Here is a 13,734-nt window from a genome sequence, read left to right as displayed (position 1 = left end):
CGCGAAGTGGTAGGCCACACAAGCTCACAGAACAGGACAGCCGAGTGCTGAAGCCCGTAGCGTGTAAACATCGTCTGTCCTCGGTTGCAACAGTCAATACCGAGTTCCAAACTGCCTCTGGAAGCAACGTCAGCACAAGAACTTAGTAGGAAGCTTCATGAAATGGGTTTCCATGTCCGAGCAGCCACACACAAGCCTAAGATCACCATGCGCAATGCCAAGCACCGGCTGGAGTGGTGTAAAGCTCACCACCATTGGACTCTGGAGCAGTGGAAATGCATTCTCCAGAGTGATGAATCACACCATCTGGCAGTCCGACAAAGTAAAGGCTTGTCCATTATTAAGACTATAGTGATAAATAATGTACATCCATCTAAAAGCTCCTCTGTACACACACACGCACGCGCACACACACACACACACACACACACACACACACACACACACACACACACACACACACACACACACACACACACACACACACACACACACACACACACACACACACACACACACACACACACACACACACACACACACACACACACACACACACACACACACACACACACACATACTGTAGGGGATGGATGGCGCATTCCTGTTTATGGGGACTGAAACAGGTCTAGGTCCCTCTGCAGCAAACAGACACGCTGCCAAAATGGGTTCAGACAGCTCATCTTTAACGAAAACAAGAGAAAGCCTGTGTTCAGACAACCTTGACAACGTGGACATGTTGTTTTATGAACATTGTCACTTCATCTGACTGCTATATCCCACCAAACCACTGAGACTACCCATAAAAGGGAAAACACATATACACAAGTATACTAAACTGGAAGTCTGTACTATACATATTTATACTATACTTAACATATACTTTTATCCTGGAATTCTAAGGAATGATTACCATCCAGATTATCTAACCAATTATGACCATTAATATAATATATTATTACCATACATTAATAGCAGCCTGCTGAAGCTAAGCCATTCAATCTATAATAACTACTGAGCATCACTTATTTCCTCAGTTAAAGGCTTAAGCATTCTTACATAACTCCCCTACATAGTCTATGTCCCAAATGGTTACCTATTCCCTACATAGCGCACTGGGCCTTTAAGCATCCGCAACACAGCAATCAACACAATGTAAAACTCCTACAAAGTTACCCGCACAAAATAGAGCATTTAGTGGTAAATACCAGATGAGCTGCAAGACTGTCTCAGTAAATCAAAATCAAATCAAATTGTATTTGTCACATTCAACGAATACAACAAGTGTACACCTTACAGTGAAATGTTTACTTACAAGCCCTTAACCAACCATGCAGTTTTAAGAAAAATACCTAAAAAAACAAGAAATAAAAGTAACAAAAAAATGTAAGAGCATCAGTAAAATAACACAAGCGAGGCTATATACAAGGGATACCGATACAGAGTTAGTCGGTATTTGAGGTAATATGTACATGTAGGCAGAGTTATTAAAGTGGCTATGTATAGATAATAAACAGAGAGTAGCAGCAGCATAAAAGATGGGAGGGGGGGCAATGCAAATAGTCTGGGTAGCCATTTGATTAGATGTTCAGTAGTTTTATGGCTTGGGGGTAGAAGCCTCTTGGACCTAGACCGGTACCGCTTGCTGTGCGGTAGCAGAGAGAACAGTCTATGACTAGGGTGGCTGGAGTCTTTGACAATTTTTAGGGCCTTCCTCTGGCACTACCTGGTATAGAGGTCCTGGATGGCAGGAAGCTTGGCCACAATGATGTACTGGGCCGTACGTACTACCCTCTGTAGTGCCTTGCGGTCGGAGGATAAGCAGTTGCCATACCAGGCAGTGATGCAACCTGTCAGGATGCTCTCGATGGTGCAGCTGTAAAACCTTTTGAGGACCTGAGGACCCATGCCAAATATTTTCAGACTCCTGAGGGGGAATAGGTTTTGTCGTGAACTCTTCATGACTAGCTTGGTGTGCTTGGACCATGTTAGTTTGTTGGTTATGTGGAAGGACCACTAGAGGGCAGGCTGGGCTCATGGATAGTAGCCCAACAAAGCATGGGAGACAAGGTAACCAGAGTCAATTAAGCACAGCTGACGGTACTAATGAGATACTCTCCTTCCCCTATAAAAGAGAGAATGGAACCAGCAGAGAGGGAGAAAACTATCTCTGTAAGATGGCCACCGAGAGAGAGAAGCTATGCTGAAAGAACCACGAAGACGGTGACAATGTCATGCAGGTGAAAGAGGACCCAAAAGCGACTTGGCGAAAACAGAGTCTTTAATCCAGTAAAGTTAATACAAACAAAAAACACAACTTTCACTCGAAATGACGAGGACAAACTGGAGACTCGATCTTGAACAGCAGGTGAACAGCAGGTTGCCTCGGGAAGGCACTTGAACCAGACAGACTCAGACACCTGCTCACCACGCAGCATCTGAGGAAAACACGACACGACAGGGCGATACACAAACACAGCACGGTGAATTCTAGACAAGGAACCGACAGGACAGGAACGGAACACAAAGGAAGAAATAGGGACTCTAATCAGGGGAAAGGATCGGGAACAGGTGTGGGAAGACTAAATGATTGATTAGGGGAATAGGAACAGCTGGGAGCAGGAACGGAACGATAGAGAGAAGAGAGAGCGAGAGAGTGAGAGAGGGAGGTGGAGAGAGGGATAGAAAGAGGGAAAGAACCTAATAAGACCAGCAGAGGGAAACGAATAGAATGGGAAGCACAGGGACAAGACAAGATAATAAATGACAAAACATGACAGTACCCCCCACTCACCGAGCGCCTCCTGGCGCACTCGAGGAGGAATCCTGGCTAATGCAACGGAGGAAATCATCAATGAGTGAACGGTCCAGCACGTCCCCGAGACGGAACCCAACTCCTCTCCTCAGGACCGTAACCCTCCCAATCCACAATTGACCCCGTCCCGAGAACGCATGTCCATGATCTTATGTACCTTGTAAATAGGTGCGCTCGACAAGGACGGGAGGGGGAGGGAAGACGAACGGGGTGCGAAGAAAGGGCTTGACACAGGAGACATGGAAGACAGGATGGACGCGACGAAGATGTTTGGAATGATCGCACAGCGACAGGATTGACGACCTGGGAGACACGGAACGGACCAATGAATGCGGAGTCAACTTACGAGAAGCTGTCGTAAGAGGAAGGTAGTGGAAAGCCATCTGGCCGCAACAATACCTTGGACTCTTAATCCACGTTTATTGGCGGTGTCACAGTCTGTGCCCTGTAACGGCAAAGTGCAGACCTCACCCTCCTCCAGACACAACGTTGGACAAACGCTTGAGCGGAGGGAACGCTGACTCGGCAAGCTGGGATGAGAACAGAGGAGGCTGGTAACCCAGACTACTCTGAAACGGAGATAACCCGGTAGCAGACGAAGGAAGCTGTGAGCGTATTCTGCCCAGGGGAGCTGTTCTGCCCAAGACGCAGGGTTTCTGAAAGAAAGGCTGCGTAGTAGGACCAATCGTCTGATTGGCCCTCTCTGCTTGACCGTTAGACTGGGGATGAAACCCGGAAGAGAGACTGACGGACGCACCAATCAAACGACAGAACTCCCTCCAAAACTGTGACGTGAATTGCGGGCCTCTGTCTGAAACGGCGTCTAACGGGAGGCCATGAATTCTGAATACATTCTCGATAATGATTTGTGCCGTCTCCTTAGCGGAAGGAAGTTTAGCGAGGGAATGAAATGTGCCGCCTTAGAGAACCTATCGACAACCGTAAGAATCACAGTCTTCCCCGCAGACAAAGGCAGACCGGTAATGAAGTCTAGGCGATGTGAGACCATGGTCGAGAAGGAATGGGGAGCGGTCTGAGACGACCGGCAGGAGGAGAGTTACCCGACTTAGTCTGCGCGCAGTCCGAACAAGCAGCCACGAAACGGCGCGTGTCACGCTCCTGAGTCGGCCACCAAAAGCGCTGGCGAATAGACGCAAGAGTGCCTCGAACACCGGGATGACCAGCTAACTTGGCAGAGTGAGCCCACTGAAGAACAGCCAGACGAGTGGAAACAGGAACGAAAAAGGAGGTTACTAGGACAAGCGTCGGCGACGCAGTGTGCGTGAGTGCTTGCTTAACCTGTCTTTCAATTCCCCAGACTGTTAACCCGACAACACGCCCATAAGGAAGAATCCCTCGGGATCAGTAGAAGCCACAGAAGAACTAAACAGACGGGATAAGGCATCAGGCTTGGTGTTCTTGCTACCCGGACGGTAAGAAATCACAAACTCGAAACGAGCGAAAAACAACGCCCAACGAGCTTGACGGGCATTAAGTCGTTTGGCAGAACGGATGTACTCAAGGTTCTTATGGTCTGTCCAAACGACAAAAGGAACGGTCGCCCTCCAACCACTGTCGCCATTCGCCTAGGGCTAAGCGGATGGCGAGCAGTTCACGGTTACCCACATCATAGTTGCGCTCAGATGGCGACAGGCGATGAGAAAAATAAGCGCAAGGATGAACCTTATCGTCAGACTGGAAGCGCTGGGATAGAATGGCTCCCACGCCTACCTCTGAAGCGTCAACCTCGACAATGAATTGTCTAGTGACGTCAGGAGTAACGAGGATAGGAGCGGACGTAAAACGTTCTTTAGAAGATCAAAAGCTCCCTGGACGGAACCGGACCACTTAAAACACGTCTTGACAGAAGTAAGAGCTGTGAGAGGGGCAGCAACTTGACCGAAATTACGAATGAAACGCCGATAGAAATTAGCGAAACCTAAAAAGCGCTGCAACTCGACACGTGACCTTGGAACGGGCCAATCACTGACAGCTTGGGCCTTAGCGGAATCCATCTGAATGCCTTCAGCGGAAATAACGGAACCGAGAAAAGTAACGGAGGAGACATGAAAAGAGCACTTCTCAGACTTTACGTAGAGACAATTCTCTAAAAGGCGCTGTAGAACACGTCGAACGTGCTGAACATGAATCTCGAGTGACGGAGAAAAAATCAGGATATCGTCAAGATAGACAAAAACAAAGATGTTCAGCATGTCTCTCAGAACATCATTAACTAATGCCTGAAAAACAGCTGGCGCATTGGCGAGACCAAACGGCAGAACCCGGTACTCAAAATGCCCTAACGGAGTGTTAAACGCCGTTTTCCACTCGTCCCCCTCTCTGATGCGCACGAGATGGTAAGCGTTACGAAGGTCCAACTTAGTAAAGCACCTGGCTCCCTGCAGAATCTCGAAGGCTGATGACATAAGGGGAAGCGGATAACGATTCTTAACCGTTATGTCATTCAGCCCTCGATAATCCACGCAGGGGCGCAGAGTACCGTCCTTCTTCTTAACAAAAAGAACCCCGCCCGGCCGGAGAGGAAGAAGGCACTATGGTACCGGCGTCAAGAGACACAGACAAATAATCCTCGAGAGCCTTACGTTCGGGAGCCGACAGAGAGTATAGTCTACCCCGAGGAGGAGTGGTCCCCGGAAGGAGATCAATACTACAATCATACGACCGGTGAGGAGGAAGGGAGTTGGCTCGGGACCGACTGAAGACCGTGCGCAGATCATGATATTCCTCCGGCACTCCTGTCAAATCGCCAGGTTCCTCCTGAGAAGTAGGGACAGAAGAAACGGGAGGGATGGCAGACATTAAACACTTCACATGACAAGAAACGTTCCAGGATAGGATAGAATTACTAGACCAATTAATAGAAGGATTATGACATACTAGCCAGGGATGACCCAAAACAACCGGTGTAAACGGTGAACGAAAAATCAAAAAAGAAATAGTCTCACTGTGGTTACCAGATACTGTGAGGGTTAAAGGTGTTAAAGGTGTCTCAAATCTGATACTGGGAAGATGACTACCATCTAAGGCGAACATGGGCGTAGGCTTCTCTAACTCTCTGAAAGGAATGTCATGTTTCCGAACCCATGCTTCGTCCATGAAACAACCCTCAGCCCCAGAGTCTATCAAGGCACTACATGTAGCCCTTAACCGGTCCAGCGTAGATGGACCGACAAAGTAGTACAGGATTTTGATGGAGAGACTTGAAAGTTGCGCTCACCTGTAGCCCTCCGCTTACAGATGAGTCTGGCTTTTACTGGACATGAATTAACAAAATGTCCAGCAACTCCGCAATAGAGGCACAGGCGGTTGGTGATCCTCCGTTCCCTCTCCTTAGTCGAGATGGAATCCCTCCCAGCTGCATGGGCTCAGACTCTGAGCCAGAGGAGGGAGATGGTTGCGATGCGGAGCAGGGAAACACCGTTGATGCGAGCTCTCTTCCACGAGCCCGGTGACGAAGATCTACCCGTCGTTCTATGCGGATGGCGAGAGCAATCAAAGAGTCCACATCTGAAGGAACCTCCCGGGAGAGAATCTCATCCTTAACCACTGCGTGGAGTCCCTCCAGAAAACGAGCGAGCAGCGCCGGCTCGTTCCACTCACTAGAGGCAGCAAGAGTGCGAAACTCAATAGAATAATCCGTTATGGACCGTTCACCTTGGCATAAGGAAGCCAGGGCCCTAGAAGCCTCCCTACCAAAAACTGAACGGTCAAAAACCCGAATCATCTCCTCTTTAAAGTTCTGGAACTTGTTAGAGCAATCAGCCCTTGCCTCCCAGATAGCTGTGCCCCATTCTCGAGCCCGGCCAGTAAGGAGTGAAATGACGTAAGCAACCCGAGCTCCTCTAGAGTATGTGTTGGGTTGGAGAGAGAACACAATCTCACACTGCGTGAGAAAGGAGCGGCACTCAGTGGGCTGCCCGGAGTAGCAAGGTGGGTTATTAACCCTAGGTTCTGGAGGCTCGGCAGGCCAGGAAGTAACAGGTGGCACGAGACGTAGACTCTGGAACTGTCCAGAGAGGTCGGAAACCTGAGCGGCCAGGTTCTCCACGGCATGGCGAGCAGCAGACAATTCCTGCTCGTGTCTGCCGAGCATGGCTCCTGGATCTCGACGGCAGTGTAACGAGCGTCTGAAGTCGCTGGGTCCATTCCTTGGTCGGTTCCTTCTGTCATGCAGGTGAAAGAGGACCCAAAAGCGACTTGGCGAAAACAGAGTCTTTAATCCAGTAAAGTTAATACAAACAAAAAACACAACTTTTCGAAATGACGAGGACAAACTGAGACTCGATCTTGAACAGCAGGTGAACAGCAGGTTGCCTCGGGAAGGCACTTGAACCAGACAGACTCAGACACCTGCTCACCACGCAGCATCTGAGGAAAACACGACACGACAGGGCGATACACAAACACAGCACGGTGAATTCTAGACAAGGAACCGACAGGACAGGAACGGAACACAAAGGAAGAAATAGGGACTCTAATCAGGGGAAAGGATCGGGAACAGGTGTGGGAAGACTAAATGATTAGGGAATAGGAACAGCTGGGAGCAGGAACGGAACGATAGAGAGAAGAGAGAGCGAGAGAGTGAGAGAGGGAGGGGGAGAGAGAGGGATAGAAAGAGGGAAAGAACCTAATAAGACCAGCAGAGGGAAACGAATAGAATGGGAAGCACAGGGACAAGACAAGATAATAAATGACAAAACATGACAGACAAACCCGTGATTTATGTTTGTTGTAGTTTAAAGATTATCCTATTGTGTTAGGATAATAGGATAATCCTATTGTGTTATCCTATTGGAGAAGAAGATGTGTGTTTTTTTCCTTGGAAGATTTTTCATTGATTATGTTAGAATGTTTTTGTTGACAAAATACCCTCAATAGAGAACCGTGTTCAATCAGAAAAACCTACTCCTGACTCGTTTATTCCACCTTCCCGCTTTAGAGTGACGCCTAATTACTTGGTACGCTCACATTGGTGGAGAATGCAGGCACTAAGGGATATATTTGAAGCTCCATCCGAGGAGGGAACCTGGAAGGGATTTTCCTCGGTCCCCCCTGATGGGGATGTGGAACAACCTCCACATCCCTCTACTGAGGTTGACCTGCCCCGGGAATTAAAGGGACAGTTCGGCACCTCGCAGCATAGAGACCCAGACCTAAGGGAGGCCATGAGGAAGGTGAAGGTGATCGACGGGAGGAACGTCGACGGATCAGGTGAGCCCCCTCTTCCTTACTATGCAATCAGGCGGGGTCTCTTATACTGGGTCGTACGACGAAGGGGGGAAAACCAGGAATTACTAATGGTGCCTAGACCATACAGGGATACAGTTCTACAGTTAGCCCATTCCCACGTCCTAGGAGGACACCTGGCACGAGACAAGACTATTGACAGAATCATGCAGAGATTCTATTGGCCCCGTGTCACCCGAGATGTGGCCAGGTATTGTAAGACGTGTGATCAATGTCAACGTACAGCCCCACGGCCACACCTACGTAACCCTTTGATTCCTCTCCCCATCATAGAGACTCCCTTTGAACGCATAGCTATGGACCTCGTAGGACCCCTCCCAAAATCCGCCAGCGGACACGAGTACATCCTAGTGGTTATAGATTACGCTACCAAGTTCCCGGAGGCCATACCCCTGCGTAACATGTCGTCAAAGGGAATTGCCAAGGAGTTATTCCTGATGTTCTCTCGTGTGGGCCTTCCCAAGACGATCTTAACCGATCAAGGAACCGCGTTCATGTCCCGGTTGATGAAGGACTTGTGTCGGTTATATCAGGTTCAAAAGATACGTACAAGCATATTCCACCCTCAAACAGATGGGTTGTGTGAACGCTTGAACAAAACAATTAAAAGCATGTTGAGAAGAGTGGTGTCCCGAGACGGGAAAAACTGGGACATGCTTCTCCCACACTTAATGTTTGCCCTGCGAGAAGTACCCCAGGCATCCACTGGATTCTCTCCGTTTGAATTGCTCTATGGCAGACCCTGTCGAGGAATCCTCGACTTAGCCAAGGAGACCTGGGAGACCCAACCATGCCCCTCTCGATCCACAATAGAACACGTTACCCTGGTGAGAGACCGCCTGTCAGCAGTGTGGCCCATAGTCAAGGAGCATATGGAGAAGGCCCAAAGGACCCAAGGCCGGGCCTATGATAAATCTGCGACCCCCCGTGAGTTCACCGTGGGAGAGAAAGTGATGGTGCTTGTGCCCACGGCCGAACATCGCTTGCTGGCGCAGTGGAGGGGGCCCTACGAGGTAATGTAAAGGGTCTCACCAGTCAATTACCTCATCAAGCAACCTGACAGGAGGAAGAAGGTCCAACTCTATTACATAAACCTGCTGAAGACGTACCATGGACGAGAGGAGGAGGTGGCTTTGATGGCCCTGGAGGGCAAAGAAAAAAAGAGGCTCTACCACAGGTGAGCCGTGGCCAAACTCTCCTACCGGAGCAGTCAAGACAGCTAGACAAGCTGATTATGAACTTTGGTCGAATATTCTCTCCATTCCCAGGACAAACAGATGTTCTGTTCCACCATATCCACACTGAACCCGGCAAGAAAGTGCATATCCGCCCTTACAGGATTCCTGAGGCTCGCCGAGTCATCGCTAAGAAAGAGGTGAGGGAGATGTTGAGGATGGGCGTGATCGAGCCCTCAACAAGCGAGTGGTCCTGTCCCATAGTCCTGGTCCCCAAAGCCGATGGTAGTATGAGACTCTGCAACGACTTTAGGGGCGTGAATGCCATCTCTACATTCGATGCGTACCCCATGCCCCGCGTGGATGAACTCTTGGAGCGCTTAGGAATGGCCAAGTTCATCACTACCCTGGATTTGACGAAGGGATATTGGCAAGTGCCAGTGGCTCCGGAGGATCGCCCAAAGACTGCCTTCGCCACCCCAGAGGGGCTTTTCCAGTATGTGAGGATGCCCTTCGGACTGCACGGAGCCGCGCGGCGTACATAGACGATGTGGTCATCCACAGCGAGGACTGGGATAGTCACCTCCTGCGATTACGGGTGGTGCTCGTGAGTTTGGAAGCCACAGGGTTGACAGCCAATCCAAATAAATGCTGCCTGGGCCTGTCCGAAGCGGAATACCTGGGGTATACCGTGGGGAATGGGAAAATACGCCCGCAGGCAGAGAAGACCAGGGCAATTCGTGACTGGCCTCGACCCCGGACCAAGCGAGACGTTCGGGCCTTCTTAGGGATAACAGGATATTATCACCGTTTTATCCCGGGATATGCAACCATTGCCAACCCCCTCACAAACCTCATCAGGAAAAACCTGCCAAACCAGGTAGAGTGGAAAGACGAGACGGAAGAGGCCTTTCAATTGTTAAAAGATGGCCTGTGTTCTGATCCCGTTCTACAGGCTCCGGACTTCTCACAAGAGTTCATTGTGCAGGTTGACGCCTCGGATACAGGGCTCGGGCCGTACTAGCTCAGGGTAAAGGTGAAGCAGAGAAGACGATTCTCTTCATTAGTAGGAAACTCAGCGATCGGGAACAGAGGTATGCGACCGTAGAGAAAGAGGCCTTAGCCATCAAGTGGGCCCTCGATTATCTCCGGTACTACCTACTGGGTCGGAGGTTTGCATTAGTTACTGACCATGCACCCCTCACGTGGATGGCTGGTAAGAGAAACAATAACAACAGAATAGCCATATGGTTTTTGTGTTCACAACCATTCTCTTTCCATGTCATCCACAGGGCCGGATCGAGGAACGGGAATGCAGACGCGCTGTCCCGACGCGACCAAGACGGTGCGTCTGGCGCCCGACCCTCCGGTTCGGTCCTGGGGGGAAAGGTATGTGGAAGGACCACTAGAGGGCAGGCTGGGCTCATGGATAGTAGCCCAACAAAGCATGGGAGACAAGGTAACCAGAGTCAATTAAGCACAGCTGACGGTACTAATGAGATACTCTCCTTCCCCTATAAAAGAGAGAATGGTACCAGCAGAGAGGGGGGAAACTAGCTCTGGAAGATGGCCACCGAGAGAGAGAAGCTGTGCTGAAAGAGCCACTAGCTGTGCTGACAAACCCGTGATTTATGTTTGTTGTAGTTTAAAGATTATCCTATTGTGTTCTTGTTTCATCTGGAGAAGAAGATGTGTGTTTTTCCTTGGAAGATTTTTCATTGATTATGTTAGAATGTTTTTGTTGACAAAATACCCTCAATAGAGAACCGTGTTCAATCAGAAAAACCTACTCCTGACTCGTTTATTCCACCTTCCCGCTTTAGAGTGACGCCTAATTACTTGGTACGCTCACAGTGATATAGACACCAAGGAACTTGAAGCTCTCAACCTGCTCCATGACAGCCCCGTCGATGAGAATGGGGGCGCCACCTCTGGATGAGCGCCACCTCTGGATGAGCGTTTTCCTGTTTGCTTATCACGTTATACAGCTCATTGAGTGAGGTTTTAGTGCCAGCATAGAGCTGTGGTGGTATGTAGACAGCTACGAAAAATTCAAATGAAAACTCTCTAGTTCGATAATGTGGTCTACAGCTTATCATGAGATACTCTACCTCAGGCGAGCAAAACCTTGAGACTTCCTTAGATATCGTGCACCAGCTGTTGTGTACAAATTAACATGGACCGCCACCCTTTGTCTTACCAAAGGCCGCTGTTCTATCCTGCCAAAACAGTGTATAAAACGCCAGCTGTATGTTATTCATGTTGTCGTTCAGCCACGACTTGGGGAAACATAAGATATTACAGTTTTTAATGTCCCGTTGGCAGGATATACGTGCTTTTAGTTTTTCCAATTGATTATCCAGCGATTGTACATAGGCCAATAGTATGCATGGCAAAGGCAGATTAGCCACTCGTTGTCGGATCCTCACAAGGCACCCCGATCTCTTTCCACAATACCTCTTCCATCTTTTTCTCTGACTCATTAAAGAGAAATTATTCGTCCAGTTCAAGGTGAGTAATCACTGTTCTGATTTCCAGAAGCTCTTTTCGGTCATAAGAAATGGTAGCAGCAACATTATGTACAAAATAAGTTACAAAAATTGCAAAAAAGCAAACAAAATAGCACTGTTGGTTAAGAACCCATAAAACTGCAGCAACTTCCGCACCATCTTAGTAGCACTGTGATGTCACGTTTCAGTATGACAGATGTAATCCATGTCAAGTTTGAATAAATGTGACATTACCTAGCAATAACAAAGAGTAAACAACAGGTGGGTCTAATCCTGAATGCTGATTGGTTAAAAGCACATTCCAGCCGGTGTCTATTCCACTAAATCTATGATGTTAAAATGCCTACCTACTCTGTTCCATCTGACAGCACAATCCACCGTCTCATCAGCCCAGCCAAACAATTTATAAACTTGATCTCCACTATAAAAAGCATCTAGACATTATCTCCCATTTATTTTAGACTACCATTTCGTTTTCAACAGCAGATATTTGTATAAACCTTGCAGTCTGTCTCTCAGACATGCGCAGCTTTGTTTCAATATTAAAATTAGATCTCCAGCTGTCCCATAGTAATGAATGTGTTGGGGACGGTAGTCGGGATGAGACAGACAGACAGACAGGCAGGCAGCGTTATTCAGTTGGCATCATTTTTATGGATATATACAAAGACATTTCAATTGTAAAAAGGTCAAACGAAACAAACAAAACATTGAGTTTGCCGTCTTTACAGCTTCAGTGTTTGAAGTGATTGTGTTAGCTGTGTTGTTGGCTAGCTCCTCTGAACAGTCTCCTGATGAGAGAGCACATTTTCTGAGTCAGGCGAAATCGCACCTCATTAGCGCATTGTAATGGATATATCCAAATAAATGTCTCTAGAAAATAGCTTAAACAAATGCAAATGCAGCTACTGTTGTTATCATTTTTGACGTTTGACGTGACTGCAAGTTAGCCATAGTTGGCTAGCTAGCAAGCAAGCGATAAGAACATTGCCAGCCAGTATTGGCAATGGGACATCTAGAACAAACGACTGGGTTGCGTCTATAGATACAGAACAAAAAGACTTAATGACTAGGTTGCATCTCTGGCAACCAAACCAATAGAAAGAACAACCCCCAGCTTTGGTAGCAACCCTAGATTTGTGTCGGGACTATATTTCATGGAAGGATGAAATAGTATGAATAAATTAATCAAAAGAACGTTTTTAATGAAAATGTATCAATCATTACTTGAATATGTTGGTGTGTGTGTGTGTGTGTGTGTGTGTGTGTGTGTGTGTGTGTGTGTGTGTGTGTGTGTGTGTGTGTGTGTGTGTGTGTGTGTGTGTGTGTTAGAGAGAGAGAGAGAGAGGGGGGGAGAGAGAAACAAAGAGAGAGCGATTGAGGAGGGTGGGTGAGAGAGAGGGTATCTCGTTGTGTTTTCTGTTTACGTAGCTGCCATTGGATTAGCTAGGAACATTCGTCTGTCTGTCTGTCTGTCTGTCTGTCTGTCTGTCTGTCTGTCTGTCTGTCTGTCTGTCTGTCTGTCTGTCTGTCTGTCTGTCTGTCTGTCTGTCTGTCTGTCTGTCTGTCTGTCTGTCTGTCTGTCTGTCTGTCTGTCTGTCTGTCTGTCTGTCTGTATGTCTGTCTGTCTGTTCCCCTATACAGCCACAGCCTCTGGTCTGGCATCCCTCCAACGCCTTTAATCTAATACTGATTAGAGTAAACAATGGGTTGGGACAAGAGCTCCCGACCATGTAACCTGACCATGAGAAACTCAATAGCCAATGCTAAAACCTCTGAAACAGAAAATGTGTTACATAGTTATTATATTGTCTTATATGGAGTTCCTGACCTGAGACAATGTTTGGCTGAACACATGTAGAGCACCAAAATCATTTAGATGAATCTGCACAGTATGTTCTATAGACAGCGTGACATTTGAGCTCACGCTACAGACACTTCTGTCATTGCTCATTTCAAGTACCGC

General features: G+C 48.1%; 1 protein-coding gene across 3 annotated transcripts in view; it reads right to left on the bottom strand.

Moving 5' to 3' along the window:
- Positions 1–13,734, bottom strand: part of LOC124034504 (cAMP-specific 3',5'-cyclic phosphodiesterase 4D-like) — a 337,787-nt gene that overhangs the window by 103,749 nt on the left and 220,304 nt on the right. The gene's annotated exons all lie outside the window — the stretch shown is intronic.

This window comes from Oncorhynchus gorbuscha, linkage group LG04, assembly GCF_021184085.1.
Source record: "Oncorhynchus gorbuscha isolate QuinsamMale2020 ecotype Even-year linkage group LG04, OgorEven_v1.0, whole genome shotgun sequence".
Classification (NCBI taxonomy): Eukaryota; Metazoa; Chordata; class Actinopteri; order Salmoniformes; family Salmonidae; genus Oncorhynchus; species Oncorhynchus gorbuscha.
This window is presented reverse-complemented; position numbering and strand designations above follow the sequence as displayed.